At 43.6% G+C, this 19,219-nt stretch overlaps 1 protein-coding gene and 1 long non-coding RNA gene across 4 annotated transcripts in view; one reads left to right on the forward strand and one right to left on the reverse strand.

Moving 5' to 3' along the window:
• Window positions 1-8,600, reverse strand: part of LOC110257457 (uncharacterized) — a 52,240-nt gene extending 43,640 nt beyond the window's left edge. For both annotated transcript variants that reach the window (XR_014832137.1, XR_002340068.2), the window contains exon 1: window positions 8,401-8,600. This is a non-coding gene — a long non-coding RNA (uncharacterized LOC110257457). The remainder of the gene's footprint in view (window positions 1-8,400) is intronic.
• A 59-nt stretch (window positions 8,601-8,659) lies between these two features.
• The window catches only part of CSNK2A1 (casein kinase 2 alpha 1), a 53,553-nt gene continuing 42,993 nt past the window's right edge, over window positions 8,660-19,219 (forward strand). Inside the window, exons 1-2 of one of the 2 annotated variants that reach the window (XM_005672820.4) lie at window positions 8,660-8,806; window positions 11,007-11,251. The gene's annotated coding sequence lies outside the window, so the exon portion shown is untranslated. The remainder of the gene's footprint in view (window positions 8,807-11,006; window positions 11,252-19,219) is intronic. The other variant, XM_003134359.6, reaches the window with a different exon arrangement.

Raw genomic sequence — 19,219 nt, forward strand, 5'->3', positions numbered from 1 at the left:
TTTTTTATTTCTCATAGTTCTGGAGGTTGAAAGTTTAAGATCAAGGTGCCAGCAGGGTCGGTCTGGTGAGAATGCTCTTCCTAGTTTGCCAACTTCTTCCTGTGCTCTCACATGGCCTTTCTTCTGTACACACACACACACACACACACACACACACACACCACATTGAGGGGGCACTTAGATGTTTCTTCCTCTTCTTATAACGGTTATTGAATTAAGGCCCCACCCTTCTGACTTCATTTAACCTAATTACCTCCTTAAAGGCCGTATCTCCAAACACACTCATACTAGGGGTTAGAGTTTCAACAAATAAATTCCAGGGAATATGTATAACTGGATCTTTTTGCTATATAGCAGAAATTGACAGAACACTGTAAATCAACTACAATAAAAAATTAAAAGAAAAAAATTCTGGGGAGACAGAATTCAGTTCATAACAACTCTTAAAATTTTATCTCCAGCCTGGGCTTGGAGTCATACATGCGACTTCTAAGTAGGCATCTCCACTTGGAAGTCTGACATGTGCCTCAAATTTAACAAGTTTCAAACGGAATTGTTATTCTCCCTTCCTTTCCCCTGTAGAAAATTTCTCCTCCTATAGCCTTCCTCATCTCGGTTAATGGCAAATTTCTTTCTTCAACTCTTCTGGACAAAAACCTTGGAGTTATCCTCAAATCCTTTCTTTCTCAAACACCTCATCTTCAGTCTGGCTTTCCTTTCAAAATAACCCCAGAGTCCAACTTGGGCTCAAACCATCGCCAACTTTTGTCTGGATTGTGGTGGGAACCACCCACCTGGTCTCCCTGCTTCAGCCCCCATCCACATTCCATTTATCCCATAGCCAACAGTTACAGGGAATCTGTAAAAATGCAAAGCTGGTCCTCTCCTCTCTCTGGTCAAAACCCTCCAATATGGCCCACCTCTCTCATAGCAGAAGGCAAAGTCCTTACAAAGACCCACAAAGGTGTGTAGGAACCAGTCCCAGAGGAATCTCCCTGACATCATCTTCCCCTCACTTAGTCAGCTCAGCCACCCTGCCTACTGGCTGCTCCTTAAACCCACCAGGCATAAGTCCACTTCACAGTTTTTGCCCAGCCTCTGCTTGGAACAATCTCATCCCATTTACCCTTGGGCTCCTCGAGAACCACTTTCCCAGCAAGGTGTCCACTGATTACCTATTTGAGTTTCCACCACAGCACTCCCTTCTCCTTTCCCTGCTTTATTTTCCTCCAAAGTGCTCATCAGCATGTAACAGAGCATACGTCACTCCACAAAACACGACATCCAGTAGAACAGGGACTGTTTTGTTCATAGTTGCACCCCCCCATAATAATTGCTCGCATTCATTGTACCCTTGCTATATATGCCAGCATATTTTTAAGGGCTTCACCCTGATTTAATCCTAACAAGAGCCTTATGTGCTGGGTATATCATAATAATAATGTTACATAAAAACCACCCCGATGTCTATGTCTTAACAGTAGCAACTACTGATCTCTCCTTCTCCCACCTGCAGTCATTTGTGGTTTGGCTGATCTTGGCTGGGCTAAGTTGTGCTTGGTTACAAAATGTGTCTTTCACTCCTCCGTATTATTATTATTATTATTATTATTATTAGCTTTTTAGGGCTGCAGCCTAAGCATATGGAGGTTCCCAGGTTAGGGATCAGATCAGAGCTACAGCTGCCAGCCATAGCCACAGCCATGGCTACGTGGGATCCGAGCCACATCTGTGACCTACACCACATCTCCCAGCAATACCGGATCCTTAACTCACTGAGCGAGGCCAGGGATCGAACCCACATCCTCATGGATACTAGGCGGGTTCATAACTGATGAACCCCAACTCTCTGTCTTTCATTCTTCTGGATCAGCCTGTTTGATGCTGGGGATTTGGATTGAAGCTATTGTTTCCCTACGTTGTCACAAATCATTTTCTTCCTACATATTTAGCTTTTTGACATTCAAAAGAGATTCTAACATTTTTTTTTAATGAAGACAGTTCATTTAAAAAATACAAATTTAAAATTTAATACAAACTAAACTACAAAACTATTCTTACCCCAAACTTTCCTATGACAACTTTGATCGGGACTCTGTTTCAAAAGATAGAATGCATTAATGACAGCCCCATCCTTACGGCAGAGGTGGAAATCCAAGGAGGCAATTGAAAACATGATTGATCTCTTAAGGCCTAGGGTGAACTTGCACATTATCGCTTTCATCTACATTTCAATGGCCAAACCAAATTGCATGGCCACACCTAATGTGAACAGAATAGGGAGCACCCACCAGCCCTGATTGGAGGAGAGACTGACAGTTATTGAATAGTAATTTAATTTGTTGCAAGATATGTTATGCTGCACGCCAATGTTCCTAGTGGCACTGTTTACCACAGCCAAAACGTGGAAGCAACTTAATTGTCCATCAACAGAGGAATGGATAAGAAAGTTGTATGTGTGTGGGGGGTGTGTATACACATACATATATGAATTTTTTGTTTTTTGGCCGTGTCTGCAGCATGTGGAAGTCCCTGGGCCAGGGATCAAACCCTCACCACAGCAGCATCGATCCAAGCCACTGCAGTGACAACTGCCAGATCCTTAACCCACTGTGCCACAAGGGAACTCTCTATATAATGGAACATTACTCAGCCATAAAAAAGAATGAACTATTGCCTTTTGCAGCAACATGAATGGTTCTAGACATTTTCAAACTAAGTAAAGTTAGAGAAAGACAAATATTATATGATATCACTTATATGTGGAATCAAAAAAATAGAAATGAACTTACTTATAAAACAGAAACAGGAGTTCCCGTCGTGGCACAGTGGTTAACGAATCCAACTGGGAACCATGAGGTTGTGGGTTCGATCCCTGCCCTTGCTCAGTGGGTTAAGGATCCGGCGTTGCCGTGAGCTGTGGTGTAGGTTGCAGATGCGGCTCGGATCCCGCGTTGCTGTGGCCCTGGTGTAGGCCGGTGGCTACAGCTCCGATTTGACCCCTAGCCTGGGAACCTCCATATGCTGCGAGAGCAGCCCAAGAAATGGCAAAAAAAAGACAAAAAAGACAAAAAAAAAAAAAAAAAAACAATCATATACAAAGAAAACAAATTTATGGTTACCAAAGGGGAAGGTGGGGGAGGGATAAATTAGGAGTGTGGGATTAACAGATGCATACTACCATATATTAAACAGATAAACAACAAGGATTTACTGTATAGCACAGGGACCCATATTCAACGTCTAGTAATAACCTAAAATGAAAAAGAATCTGAAAGAGAATACACACACACAATTGAACCATTTTCTCTACACCTAAAACTAACATAATATTGTAAATCAACTACATTTCAGTTAAAAAAGAGAAATCTGAACAAATGTAATCAGCATATGGAATCCTAACAGGAAAAAAAACAGATATGTCATGCTATACCCTCTCCCCTTTCTTTCTCCCTTTTCTTTCTTCTTCTCTTTCTTCTTTCTTAACAGATGAGGAAACTAAGGCTCAAAGAGGTCAAATAACATGCCCCAAGATTATCCTGCTAGTAAATGACAGCTGGAATCCAACCAAGTTGGGATCAAGCTCACACATGCCACATACACAAGGTCAAGAGGTTTGGACTTTCCCTGAAGACATGCAATGCCACTGAAAACTCCTGAGCAAGAAAGGACCATGGTAGTTAATAAACTGTCCTCCAGTAGCAGCATGCAGAGCACATGGGGCGGGGCGGGGGAGGAGAGGCGGGGCCCCCATGATAGTCACAAAACTTCAGGCCAGAGTTGATAAGGGACTGGGCTGGCGTAGAGTCAGAAAAGAAAACAACCACAACAGCCACCAGCAGATGCAGATACCAAATAGAAAGAAATGAGAGACATGATGAACATTTTTAAAAGGCTTATTTCTTTGTTGGGTGTTGAAATAAAAATTTACGTTTATTGTAAAAAAAAACAAAAAACAAAAAATTAACACAATGCACACAGCAATTTTTAAAGTAAAAGTTTCTTCCTCTTCCTCTCCTTTTTTTTTTTTTTTTTTTTTTTTTTTTTGTCTTTTTGCCATTTCTTGGGCCGCTCCTGCGGCATATGGAGGTTCCCAGGCTAGGGGTTAAATCGGAACTGCAGCTGCCGGCCTACGCCAGAGCCACAGCAACATGGGATCTGAGCCATGTCTGCAACCTATACCACAGCTCACGGCAACGCCAGATCCTTAACCCGCTGAGCAAGGCCAGGGATCAAACCCTCAACCTCATGGTTCCTAGTTGGATTCGTTAACCGTTGAGCCACAACAGGAACTCTTCCTCTTCTGAATTACCTCCATTAAGAGTTTGTGGTAAATCCTTCCTGAACTTTGTCTAAATATACATATGCCCAATTTAAAGTGTGTTTTTTGGGAGTTCTCTTTGTGGCTCAATGTGTTACGAATCCCCCAGTGTCCATAAGGATGAGGTTCAATTCCTGAGGGCTTCAACTCTTGCTCTGTGGGTTAAGGATTCAGTGTTGCTGTGAGCTGTGATGTAAGTCACAGATGCTGCTCAGATCCCGAGTTGCTGTGGCTGTGTCATAGACATGCAGCTGCAGCTCCAATTCAACCCCTAGCCTGGGACCTTCCATATGCTGCAGGTGCAGCCCTAAAAGGCAAAAAAAAAAAAAAAAATTTTTTTTTTTAAAATGTGTTCTCATCAAACTTTCGTCTCTTGCTTTTTATCCTATAATAGTACGCAAGGAGAGCTTTCCATGCCTAGAAATCAATGGTCCTCATCCCGTCTTTTGCTTTTTTTGTTTGTTTGTTTTACAGCTGCACCTGCAGCATATGGAAGTTTCCAAGCTAGGGGTCGAATCAGAGCTGCAGTTGAGGCCTACATCCACAGCCACAGCAAGGCCGGATTCAAGCCACATTGGTGACCTACACTACAGCTCTTGGCAACACCTGATCCTTAACCCACTGAGCAAGGCCAGGGATTGAACCCACATCCTCATGGATACTATGTCGGGTTCTTAACCCCCTGAGCCACAACAGGATCTCCAGTCTTCATCCTTTTTAAGAGCTTTGCCACTTGTTAGCTGTGTGACCTCGCACACGTGGTACACCTCTCTGAGGCTTGCTGTGCTTAATCTCTGGAAGGGGATAAACATGTACCTGTCACACAGAGCTGCTGTGAGGACTAAATGAGTGAACACACATAAAGCATCTTGTGTAGTGTCTGACATATAGTAAGTGCATATTAGCTCTCCTTATCAAGAGCTCCATGTTTAGCTCTACCACAATTTGCTTAACCAGTTCTGTACCCACGGTCACTTAGTGTGCTATGTTGTTTACCAAGATGGTCACAATGATCCACCCCCCATGCTCACACATCCTCATATAACTCCTTGCAATACGACTTTGATGTTTTTTTCTATCAAGAGACAGAATCTGTTTCTTGAATCTGAGCTGGCCATGTGACAGGCCAGCTCAATAAAATGCAATGAAAGTGATGCTACAGCACTTCTGAGCCTAGGCCTCAAGAGGCCTTGCTGCTTTAGTTTTTTTCCTTTTGGAGGCCATCACGAGGAAGCCTGAGCTAGTCTGCTAAAGAAGCCACATGGAGAAGAACCCAGGCACTCAAGCCAGCAGACCCAGCCACCTGGGAGACATGTGCATGAGGCCATATAGGACCAGTAAGCTTGCCAACATGCTAACTGACTGCAAATATAGGAGTAAGCCCAGGCAAGACCACTTATAGCAGAAAAGAGCTATTCCACCTGAGACATGGCCAAACTGCCAATCTATGCAAACATAAGCAAAAAAATTACAGTTGTTGGGGTTCCCTGATGACCTATCAGGTTAAGGATCTGACATGGTCACTGCAGCAGCTTGGGTGGCTGCTGTGGCGTGGGTTTGATCCCTGGCCCACGAATTTCCACCTGCCACATATGGGGGGGCGGCGGTGGGGGGAGGCGGAGTACTGCTGTTTTAAGCCACTCTATTTTGGAGTGTTTGCTTAAGCAACAATAGAAAGTCGACATGCTTAGGTTCTTAGGGCAGTGCCTATGGCCCAGGCTAGAATGCAAGCTCCATCTCTTGTATGTGACCTTGGGCATGTCCTATAATCTCTCTGAACTACAATTTACTGGTCTGTACTACAGGATACTTTTAGCTCCTACCTCATCCGGCTGAGGATTAAATAAGGTGCTGAACATTCAGTGAATGGCACGGAACAAGTACTGTGAACATTTTAACTGTGATTGTGGCTGTTGTTATTGTTGTTTGAAGGGGCTTTAGCCTGAGAGTTGTGCAGTAGAGGGTCAAGAAGAATAAGTATTGAAGATAACTGAACTGGTCTTTGGAGACTCGATAACCAGTGAACAGTAGAGACAGAAAGCTTTTTGGAACCAGAGACCTATACCAGGCTGGCCTGGAAGATGGCAGGGGTTGGGGTTGGGGTTGGTGTTCTGCACAGTTCGAAGCGTGGTATGAATGTGCCTGGGCGAGCCCTCTTAAGGATGTGATGGGCGGAGGCTGGAGTTGGGTGGAAGAATGAAGAACTGAGGCTGCAGGAGCAGTGAGATCCCAAGAAAGGTGTGAGGGCTAAGTCTTAGGACTGCTCCCATTCTTTTTCAGATGAAATTCCAGAGCTACCCTGGCCTCCTTCCTCAATCTTACCAAGCTCTCTCATGCCTTAGGACCTTTGTTCTTACTGTTTTTTTCTCAGAGGGACTTTCTGAACCACTCAACTGGAGGTTCTCCCCCTTTTTCATTCTTTTCCACAGCTATTTATCTTATTCCTTCATAGCACTTACTGCTACCTGAAATTATTTTGTTACTCTTTTGTTTACCTTTGCATTACTTATCACTTTAGAAGGTGAGCTTCATGAGGAACTGGTATCTGTCTTGCTCATACCACATCCCCAGCACCTAGCACACTGTCTGGTGCATGACAAGTGATTAACAGCTGTGAATTGAATGCGAACAAAGATGGGGGGGGGCGCGGAGGAACCACAAGAGCTGAAAAGAAGTGGTCCAAAAGCTAAGTGAAGGTGTCATTTCCTGGAAGAGGGCTTCACAGAAATCTTGGAATCATCTTGTCTAACTGCTTCAGTCCACAAGAGGGGAAACCAAGCCCCATAAAGGAAGAATAACCACCAGCCTGAGGGCACCTATAGTGCCATTTCGGTGCACTCTCAGCCCCCTGAGGTCAAATGCCACAGACCTGTCTGACAGACGAGCCCCAAAAAGGGTCATGGCCACTTCCTTGAGGCCATCACTACGTCTACAGCTGCCACCACCCTCATCCCACAGAGGAGGAGATTGTCTCTTTGGGAGCAGAGGTGCCAATCAGCTGACGAACTGTGAAAGGGGGACTGGAGAGGGTGGGGAGGGCCATCCCTGGGTCAAGCAGCTATTCTGAGGCAGCTCAGGGATAAGAGCTGGTACCAAAATAACCCAGCCTCCTCACCCTTGTTCCAGACCTCACACCTCTGTCTGAGGCTAACACTTGAATTCCTCTCAGTAACACTTAAGACACCAGCTTTTAGCAGGGCCTGCAGGGAACAGGGTGATCATCAGACTCAGCCCTGTCCACTGGGGGCTCACAGTCTGATGGAAGGGGCAGGTTAGGGTTGCTGAGTAACGGTGCCTAGGTCTGGAGGAACTAAAGGGAGGAAAGATCCACAAAGGAAAGGATCCCTGAATTAGTTCGAGTAACATACAGAAGTTAGCCGGTCCAGGAGGTGACAGGAACAGAAGTAACTGCCCGTGCAAAGGGAAGGAGGCAACACAGATAAGTTCCAGGAATAGTCTGCAGTTTTAGTGAGTGGGCGCATCAGGAAGCTGAAGTAAGAGGGGTAGAAGAGGCTGGGGATAGGGTGTGGGGAGTGTCCAAATTATGCAGGAACTTGGATGTCAAGAGAAGAGCTTGGGCTGTCTTTGCTGCACAAAGGAAAGCCTTGAAAGGTTTTCAACCAAGAGGACGTCAAGATCAGTTTTGCACGGTAGAAAGTGCCCTGTAGCTGCCTTAGGAAGATAGCTCAGGCAAGCGGGGTGGAGGAGCGGCAGATCGAAGGGAGAAAATTTATCCTGCATGGGCAGCTCTAACTAGGACTCCTGTATGAGGCAGGAACCGGGTCTCAATCTCTAGAGGGCTAGTACCATCACCTCCTCGACTCCTGCGCCACACCACTCCCGGGGTCCAACTTTCGTTCACTTGTTCCAGAACTCGAAGTCTGAGCAGAAAAAAAATGTGCTGCTAAAGCCCTGACCCTAAACGAGGGACCACAGCAAGAGACTTCAATTCCCAAAATGCTTCGCTCTACAGCTCTGCAGGTCGCGCATGCTTCTTTTCAAGAAAGGCGGGCCAGCTTGCAGACTGCTAGGACTCGCCAGCGGGGTGAAGTGCGGGAAACTAGGGACCGCCATCTTACCTTGGGTCAAACCAACTGTACACTTAGTGGGAGGTTCGTGTTCTCTCTCTCGTCAGTTCATACAGGCGCTGAAATAAAATGTGCTTAATTACTACAAGCTTCGCTTTTATGCTTTATGTCGAGAACTCCTTCCATTTTGCACCCTGGTCCGGAACTGAACCCCTAGCGTACAATAGGACATCCCACCATGGCCGCACTCTGCTACAGTCAGCTGGGGGCGGAGTCGGAAGCGGTCCCGCCCCGCCTCCCGGTCCGAGGGGGTTTCCGCTTCCGGCAGCGGCGGCTGCAGCCTCGCTCTGGGCCCTGCGGCTGGCGGCCGAGCCGTGTGTCTCCTCCTCCGCCGCCGCCATATTGTCTGTGTGAGGAGAGGGGAGTGCGGCCGCCACCGCTGCCGCTTCCACCACAGGTACCGTGGGAGTCGCCAGGCGAGGTCGTTGTGGAGTGGGGTTGGGCCCAGGATGGGGCAGTGGGGCGCGGCCGCCTCTCACGCTTCCAGCGGACTCCCGAGCGGCCCTTCGCCTTCCCCTGCCCCCCCCTCTACACACACACCAGCCGGGGCCCCTGCAGCCCATCGGGGAGGCCTGGGGCCATCCCCTAGGGCGGGGAGTGAGGCTGGGGGGCAGAGGCTGATGTGAGGGTGGGAACTGGCTCTCGAGAGTCCGGCTTATTGCTGGGGAGAGGGCTGGGTCGGGGCGGAGACTAGGGGGCAACTTGGAGGAGGGGGTCGCCAGAGGGGGAAGGGAGCTTGAGGGGTGGGGCCGCAGGGGGGATGCTGGAGGAGGGTGCCTAGGGGAGTGGTGCCGGCTGTGTAGGCTGGGGTGGGCCCTCTCGCGGAGCACAGCAGCTGGAGTGAGGGCCTACTAAGGTCCCTCTGGGCAAGGCTGGGCTTCCCACCTGCACACTAGAGTGCAAGGTGGAGGGACCCGGGGCGAGGTCACTGGGGATAAAGGGGAAGGGAACCACGTAGTGGGGCAGAACGGGTAGAGTTGAATGAAGTTAAGGGTTAGTTGGGAGCTTGGTGGAAGAGGAGAGGTATTTCGAATGAAAGGTTGACTGAGAGTATACATGTTAGTTTGTGACCTTTTGAAGAGTAGGACTTTAATTTTGTTTTTGTTTTTCGGTTGTTGTGGGGGGGGTTGTTTCGTTTTTTTTGTTTTTTGTTTTTGCAGCATTGGAACATTTCTAGCCTTGGCAGGTCATGGGTGGAGCTTATGTAGTTTGTTTTTGGGGAAGCAAAGTCAGGGTCAGGAGAAGTGGTTTCTTGGCTATCGCTCTTGTGGGAAGGCAAGAGTTTTGGAAAAGAGGTGGCAAATTAGGGAAGACTTGATTAACTTTCAACTGCTAAATTTTATGAGAAGGGGTCTTGGAGAGAGAAAATGAGAAGAAAGCTAGAAAAGGAAGATTTTTCTAAGAGTTGGAAGACCCCATTCCATCTAAGGAGTGGCAGTAAATATCTAGATTCTCAAATATAAGTGCCACTGCTACTTAGCTGTAAGCCTCAGTTTTCCTATCTGTAAAATGGGGGTGATGATATTTCCTAGATGATAAGTTTATGATGAGGAATAAATAAGATAATTTGTGTCAAGTGCTTACCACAGTGCCCTGCAGGTGGTAAGTGCTCACTTTTATTAAAGGAACTAAATGGTATATTTGAGGTTCCTCAATTCTAGGTAAAATTTATGGTCAGTAATCTTACAGGCAAGCCTTCAGAGTATTATATTTGTAGTTGTTGCAGTGTTTTTCTTTTGTTGTAAGTCACTTGGCTTAACTGGCTTGGTGGACCTTGGGCTGAAAGACCAAGACCAACACTAGTTCTTCCTCATTGTCATTTTTAAAAGTTTACCTGCAGTTTTACATAGGCAGGTTTTTCCCCCCTGTGACTGAAATACTTGACTTTCTTTTGCTACTGGGGAAGGGTGTATGACTTGAAAGAATAAAAATATTTGAAGTTTGCATAGATTGGTTGATCAGCTGACTACAAAATTAGGTCACCCTGGGGTAACATTTGTTTAAAAACAAAAACCAAACATGGCTAGGTGTATCATGGAATACGATAGAGAAGAGTATCACACATTTAAGGGGGAGCAGTAGGTTAGTTTCTGCCTAATGGGTTAATTGCCTTGCTATTGGGGATGAAACAAGTAGCAGCTTCTTTTTTTCAGTGTATTTTTAGTTCTCTTGTTGCCTAGTCACTCTCTTCCAGGGTGAGTCCTTGATTTTACCATTGTCTCTATCTCTGAACATACCCCTTCACTTCACATTCTCTTTTGGATAAAGGAGAGATTTTCTTTGGGAACTGAGTTTAAAGCCTTAAAACTTAGGGTTTGGTTTTGTAGTAGGCAGAATGACCACCACCACCCAAGATATCCAAACTCTAATTCCCAGAATCTGTAAATATGTTAGGTAGTAAAAGGGGCTTTGCAGATGTAATTAGGGTTAAGCATCTTAAAATAGGAAGATTATCCTGGATTTGTGGGTAGGCCCAGTCTAATCACATGAACTCTTAAAAGCAGAGAACTTTCTCCAGCTGGGAGTCAGAGAGTTGGGGCAGAAGGGGAAATCAGAGAGAATCGAATCATGAGAGGGACTCCATTTGCTGTTGCTAGAGGGGGCCACATGGAAAGCATGAGAAGGAATGCGGGGAGCCTCTAGTAACAAAGACCAGCCCCGGCTGACAGCCAGCAAGGAAATGAAGACCTCAGTCCTACAACCAAGAGGAACTGAATTTGACCAACAACCTGAATGAGCTTGAAAGTGGATTCTTCCTCAGTGTCCAGCAAGGAAAACACCTTGATTTTGGCCTTGTGAGACCCTAAGCAGAAGCCCACCAAACTTCTGACCTACAGAAACTGTGAGATAATAAATTTCTATTGTTTTAAGCCACTATGTTTGTGGTTTTGTTATGGCAGCAATAGAACACTAGTATAGATTTTGGTACCAGGAGTGGGGTACTGTTACCTAAAAATGTGGAAGTGGCAGAAGAGGCCAACACATTTTTGAGGAGCAAAATAGAAAAGGCCTACAACAGATTGATAGTAGTAGTGGGGGCTCAGGTGGAAATGAGGTGTGCATTGGAAAGGAGGAAAGAGAATCTTTGTTACATGGTGGCAGATAAGCTTAGAATTGTGTCCTGTGGTCATGTGGAAAAGTAAACTTACAAGTGATGGACCTGGATATCTAGCTGAGATTTCCAAGCAAAGTATTGAAGGTACAGCCTCGTTTATTTGTGGGTGTGAGTCTTAACAGTGACCTCATTTCATGTAAACCAACAAATTCGAGCAAATTCATGTAAAGCTGCTAGATTCTTGAGCTTTTTTTTTTCCTTTTCTTTTCTTTTTTTTTGCCACACCCATGGCATGTGGAAGTTTCTGAGCCATGGACAAGCCTGCACCATAGTAGCAACCCAAACCATTGCAGTGACAATGCCAGGTCCTTGACCTGCTATGTCACAAGGGAACTCCTTGAGCATTTTATATTAGCAGAAACAATGCCAGCTGGAATTGAAAAAGAGTAGGAAGTTAAAGAGAGCTGTCACATCCCGCCCGCCAATTTTACTGGTAGGAAGAAGGCTGGTGAAACTACTCAGATGTTAATGAAAAAATAAGAGTGATTCTGGGTGGAACCAAGAGCCTGGAGAGATGGAGCTGAAGGCCCCAGAAGAGTTTTCCCTGGCTTTGAAATGGAATGGAGTTTACCCAGGTTTTGAAACTTCTTTGGATTGGTGGATCTGCTTTCTCTTAATTTTCCCTGTTGGAACTGGAATAACTTTTTCCCTGTCTCATCATTGTATGTTGGGAGCAGATAAATTGTTTTGTTTGTTTGTTTTGTTTTTGTTTTTAGGACTTGAGCCCCAGGAGTTGCACCTATTGTATTATACCCAGAGCTTTAGCCATATTAGATTTAGATGGTGAGATTTGGGAGTTTCGAATTGAGGCCCTCCCAACACAAATGTCTGCTATAACCTCTGCAATCTGAATTTGTTACTGTTTTGTGGCAAAGGGGACTTTGCAGATATGTAACTGTGATTTAAGGATCCTGAGATAGGAAGGTTATTCTGGATTTTCTGTATAGGTTTAGTCTATTCACATAAAAGCAGAAAACTTTATCCAGCTGGAGTTAGAGAGATTTGAAGCATGAGAGGGACTTAACCTGCCATTACTGGAAAGGACCGCATGGCACAAGAAGGAATGCAGGCAGCCCCAGCTGACAGCTGGCAAGGAAATAGGGACCTTAGTCTTATATCCACAAGGAACCACATTCAGCCAATGATCTAAATGAGCTTGAAAGCAGATTCCCTCAACCCCACCCCCAGTTTTTACCAAGGATCACAGACAGCCCTGCAGACACCTTGATTTTAGCAGAGGATCCAGCCGAGCCTACCTCACCTCTGACCTATATCAGCCGTGAGATAATAAATTATGTTGTTTTATGTAGTTTGTTATTGCAATAATAGAAAACTAATTAAAGGGGTTTTACAGATTTTTTATTTAAGAATTTTGGGGGGATTATTTTCTAGAGAATAAAGGCAACAAAGAGTCTTCTATAAAGTGATTTGGTCCTGGAAGACTTCACAGAATAATGATGTTGAGTGGAACCTAGGATTCTTCTTAAATGTTTAATCATTCTTTTACTACTGTCATTAGATGCATCCAAGCTAGATGACCAGCTTGGTAAAATGTATGTTCTAGAGCTCTAGGCCACTTTGGTAGAATTACTGTAAATTGATGATTCTTGCATGCCTGTAATAAACATCTTGGACCATTCATTTTTCTTGGGTGAATAGAACATTGAGTTATATGACAGTGCTTTAAAGACTTCCTATTTTTTTAGAAGAGATGGAAATGACTGTTGGGTTTTTGTTTTGGGGGTTTTTTTGTTTGTTTGTTTTGGTGTTTTTAGGGCCACACCCACAGCATATGGAGGTTCCCAGGCTATGGGTGGCATTGGAGCTATAGCTGCTGGCCTATGGCACAGCCACAGCAAAGCAGGATCCGAGCTGCATCTGCAACCTACACCACAGCTCACGCCAACACCGGATCCTCAACCCACTGAACGAGGCCAGGGATCGAACTCGAGTCCTCACCAACACTAGTCAGGTTCGTTAACCACTGAGCCACAATGAGAACTCCCATGACTGATTATTTTTTATGAACTGATAACCACCTATATGCTGTAATCCGTTTTTTCCTGCCTCCCATCCAACCCAAAATTGTCGCAAGGTCTTTTCTCCCTGTCGTTATTTGAGGTTAAGAATAAGATTTGGGGGAGTTCCCGTCGTGGCGCAGTGGTTAACGAATCCGACTAGGAACCATGAGGTTGCGGGTTCGGTCCCTGCCCTTGCTCAGTGGGTTAAGGATCCGGCGTTGCCGTGAGCTGTGGTGTAGGTTGCAGACGCGGCTCAGATCCCTCGTTGCTGTGGCTCTGGCGTAGGCCGGTGGCTACAGCTCTGATTAGACCCCTAGCCTGGGAACCTCCATATGCCGTGGGAGCAGCCCAAAGAAATAACAAAAAAAGATAGACAAAAAAAAAAAAAAAAGAATAAGATTTGGATGTATGTATAGATATAGATCTAAAACTAAATGATTTTGCTCTACTCCTAAATTATTACAACGTTATAGATTAACTATATCTCAATTTTTTTTAAGCCAGTACAGTTAAAAAAAATGAGATTTGGTCATTAAAATTGCAGAATGGAGTTCTAGCTTTTAAGAAAGGTTTGTTGCTGTTGTTGATCAACATGCTATTGATTAGATTAATAAAATGTGGACTCTAAACTTCAGTAAGAGGAACTTCAGAGGATAGAAAAAATCAGTTTCTTTTTGAATTAGTTACCTGAATAGAAAGATGATTACAAAATGAGAGCATTCAGGGTATGATTAGCTGTTTGACTTTTAGGTTTAGATTAAAGGAAATTGGGCCACATGAAGCTTGGGCGACTAAACCAAGTATCTCAGCCCTACAGCTGGCCTAGAATTCTGGTCCAGGCAAAGGAGTTTCATGGCTTCTGAACTATATTCCCTGTGTACCACTGGCTTGTCCTTCTTCTGGATCTCTTTGTGCCTGTTTCCTTATGGGATCATTGTGAGAATTGATCAAGATAATGCATGCAACACATTTAGTATAGTACCTAACACAGTAAATGCCCAAAAGATGCTGACTGTTAGAACATTTATGATAATTGTTTGGACAATTGTGTGACAGCTTTTGCATAAATTTTACAGTACAGTTTGCACAAGTTCAAAAACTAAGAATATAATTTGGCGTTGGATTAGGTAGGGACTTAGCATTTTAAGGTAATGTTTGTGATATTTGATTTAAAATGAGAAACCAGATTTGATCCTTGATCTATCACAATTCATTGGGTGACTTAGGGGTAGATTGTTAAGCAAGAGTATTAGTGTGTTCGTACACCTAACTTTCTTTGGGCTCCTAAAATGGATAATTTCAGAAGTGGTACTATAATATGAGTTATTTCTTAATAGAAATCTAGGCTGGCTAACTTTTTAGATGAAATTTCTTTAGGATTATTAAAAAAAGGAACTCGTGTTGTTGTAATAAAGGGTATATTTACATCTCTTTATAGATCATTGGTAGTTTTTCTTAAGTACTTGGTATGCTGCAGGGTAGATTCCAGCTGTCCTATTTGTTTTTTGTTTGTTTTTTGTCTTTTTTTTTTTTTTTTTTTTGCCTTTTCTAGGGCCGCTCCCACGGCACATGGAGGTTCCCAGGCTAGGCATCCAGTCGGAGCTGTAGCTGCTGGCCTACACCACAGCTCACGGCAATGCTGGATCCTCAACCCACTGAGTGAGGCCAGGGATCGAACCCACAACTTCATGGTTCCTAGTCAGATTTATTAAATCACTGAGCCACAACGGGAACTCTAGCTGTCCTATTTGTTGAGCAAACTTTTTTTCCTTAACGTTGTAGAAATCAAGGATTGAGTCTAAAAGTTTAGTGTGAAAGAATTCATGGTATCATGCTAAGAGCGATGGGTCGCTCATTTTTACAAATTGTGTGTCTTTCAGCCTTGGATTTAAGAAACCTACTTGGCAACAGTTACTGTGGTGGGCAAGCTTTTTTTTTTTTTGCATTAACGTTGATAGTGTTTTCTTGCATGGAAAGTATTGTGTTATCTGAAGTGAGGGTTTTAGGGTTAAATACCAGGGACACATAGAATAATGTTTTATAATTTTATGTGTAACATCTTAAATACCTTTATATTGGCCACTTTTTTCTTTTTACACTTTCTGGTCTTGTGGATTTTTCTGACAGGTTTTTATTAGCTGAAACATTCTAATCTGCTTGGAAAGGTGAACACTTGAAATTTTTCTGAAGTTGATGACTAATGGGCATTTCTCAATTTAGCTATCCCATTAATATTCTATAAATTTTAAGAAAGCAACCTTGTTAAAAATGAATGGGTAGGAGTTCCTGCTGTGGTGTACCAGGTTAAGGATCGGCATTGCTCCAGCTATGGTGTAGGTCACAGCTACAGGTTGGATTTGATCTCTGGCCCGGGAACTTTCATATGGGTGCAGCCAAAAAAGAAAAAGGAAATAGAATAAGAAAATTATTTTCCTAAAGATATATCATGTCAGAAAGTACAAAATAGCCATTTGGAATTTATAACCAGTCATACAATGTTACTCTTTCTCAACAAACCCTGAGTGCCAGCTATATTTCAGGTAGGTGCTAAGGATCTCTAGCCCTGACCTCAAACTTAAAATTGAGTGACATTTTGTAATAATGTATATATCATTCCACAACTTAGTAGCTTTCTGGGGTGTTTTCTTATGAAGATGTACATTGGCTTTGTATCTTATAGTTTCTGAAAGAGCTGCAGAAATTTTGTGGGTAGTGGGTTGAGAATTCTCATTCTTAATGGAATTATTTAACTGAGATTGGGGGCGCAGGGAGGGGTTTGAAGGAAGGAGGCAGCAAGGAAGGAGGCAGCAGGGTAGTTGGAAAGAACTCCAGCTTTGGAGTGAGACCGACCAAGTTTGTGGAAGATTACTTAACCTCTCTCAAGCCTGGATTTTGTCCTCTCTTCAATTAGAATAACTACTACCTTGGGCAACTTACTCATTAGGCTTCTGTTTCTTCATCTTTAAAATAAGGGTCAGGGGCGTTCCCATTGTGGCTCAGTGGTAACAAACCTGACTAGTATCCATGAGGATGCAGGTTTGATCCCTGGCCTTGCTCTGTGGGTTAAAGATCCAATGTTGCTGTGAGCTGTGGTGTAGGTTGCAAATGTGGCTGGGATCTTGCATTGCTGTGGCTGTGCTGAAGGCTGGCAGCCACAACTCAGATTCAACCCCTAGCCTGAGAACTTCCATATGCCCTTCCCTGTCAGACAGTGTGTTCATTGGTAGTGCTGCCAGAAATGAAAAGTGATTTTCATTTTCTGCTTACAGGAGTTCTTGTACTGTATTGTTTTTGGTTTTGGCCTAGTCCATGGCATGTGGAAGTTCCTGAGCCAGGGATCGAACCTGTACCAAAGCGGTGACAACACTGGGGGAGCTCCAGAGGTTCTTATTTTTTAATGAGGCCTTTTGATCTGTACTTCCTGTTTCTGGTGTGGCCTGCTATGTGGGTGAGGTACTGAATTGCTGCTGCTTAGGGTGCGTCAGTATATAACTCATGCCCGTGTAGATTGCCTCAGTTACTCATCTACAGTGTGCATTGCCAGAGTGGTTATCTAGTCTTGAGGGATCTGGGGTTCTCTTGCATCTAGATAAAAAATAAACAGTCCCATCTCAGACCTGGGGAAAGTTCAAGGTTTGTTCACCTACGGACTTGTGAACCTGGGATCAGAGGTCTTATTCCCAGTGGTTATTTGATCACAGTTTGGGGATTGCTTTGTGTATTGTGTGTTAGGAATATGTTCGGAGAACTTTTTCCTGCATTAACATATCTCGTGTCCTGCTCTCTCAGGTAATCCACTTTTTTACTCTGTATTCTTAAATCATACACTCCTTAGGCAGAGCAGGATCAGTACCTTACAACACTATGTATTTATGACTCTCTACAGAATTTATACAAATAGCCATCTTCCTTGGGAGCTGTTCTTCCATCTTTTCAAACATGATTTTGTATACCACTGTGGCCTCATGGCCAGTCTATTCAGATAAGAGAATAATGAACTCACATCCCTCACCCCCCACCTTGCCTCCAAATTTAAAGCAACACATCTCATTGTAGTATTTATGGTAGGCTGTTGTCGAATCAGTGTGCAGAATTGGAGAAATAGTGTTTCTGTCTTTTGGTTCCACAAGGGTGTGGCCAGGGATAAAGTTTTAGATTGTGACTTTGTTTCGCTTGTGTTGCCCGGTAAAAAGATACGTAGATGATAACCTCTTTGTCCGTCTTTTATTATAGTTTATGTTGGAGACAGTACTGTACTTCAAACTTCTGTCAGGTGTTTGAGGGAGAACTATGTTACTACAAATCAAACTACTTGGGGTTTTTTGGGGGGGGGGTTGTTTTTATTCAAGTGTAGGTGATTTACAGTGTTTCAGGTGTATAGCAAAGTGATTCATATATGTGTGTATATATATATATATATAAATATATATATATATATATAAATATATGTGTGTGTGTATGTAAGTATTCTTTTTCACCTTCTTTTCCATGCCTGGGTATTCTTATAATACTTCCCTTAATTGGAAGACCTCCCACTGTTGCTATGTTATTTATGTAACACTGACACTTTGATTCCTTTTCTTGCTTTAAGGTGGAGAAATAAAATTCACACAGAGGGCCCAATTGCTGATAATTTTTGTTATTCCATACTTGCTGGTTTATTGTGTTGAAATGCTTGAGTGTATAGCCTTTAAACAAGAATCTTTTAAATTTTATAGATGGGACTAAAAAAAGGTTCAATGTGATACATTAGGATTATAATGTCTTGAAAATCCTGCAAGTTTACGCAATTAGTAACTTGATGAATTCATGAGTTATCAGGTGTTATTGTGAATATTTATGTTCTGAATTTAGACCCTTTACTGGATCAGGTAGTTTTCTCACTTATTCAGTATGCATTTGGAGTCTTAGGATTTGAGGATTGGAGTAGGAATGGGAAACTCAAGGAGCTATTTGTTAACCTTTTTGACCTGTGTATTCTTCCCCAATTAAAAAAAATAAATACACCATTACTTAATATGACAATAGTTTGATAGGTTTTTTTGTGCCAGTAGCCTCCAAATAGATGATCTCCTAGGAGAAATGATGGTATACAGTGGACTATGCTTGAAAGCTGCAAGAGGTGATCACATATCTCTCTCTCTCTCTTTTTTGCTTTTTAGGGCTGCACCCACAACATATGGGAGTTCCCAGGCTAGGGATTGAATCAGAGCCACAACAGCAGGCCTACGCCACAGCAACAAAGGATCCGAGCCACATCTGCAACCTACACCATAGCTCGCAGCAGTGCTGGATCTTAACCCACTGAGCGAAGCCAGGGATCAAACCCCCCCCCCTTACCACTGAGCCACGACGAAAACTCCCCGCACATCTCTTGAAATAAAGGGGAGTTATGAAATAGTTTTCTCAGCCCCCTGCATGGGTTTTGACTTTTCAGCTCATGATCTGTAGGTTAATTAAATCAGCTTTTCAGCCAGTGAACTCTTTCAGGGAGAATAACAGGCTGAGATGCTTGTCCCCTCAGCCTTTTGGCCATTCGTGCAGGGGTGTAGGGCCTCCAAACCAGTGACCTCAGGTCTGAAAGTCTTGATCATTTATCCCAGTCTGTCTATAAATATTATTTCTCTTTGTATTTTGACTTTTTATTTTATTTTATTTTTTATTTTTATTTTAT

The sequence above is a fragment of the Sus scrofa genome, chromosome 17 (genome assembly GCF_054392235.1).
Source record: "Sus scrofa isolate SSC_HxYL_T2T_F1_AM1 chromosome 17, Sscrofa_HxYL_maternal_Yorkshire_Landrace_v2.0, whole genome shotgun sequence".
NCBI classification, from domain to species: Eukaryota; Metazoa; Chordata; class Mammalia; order Artiodactyla; family Suidae; genus Sus; species Sus scrofa.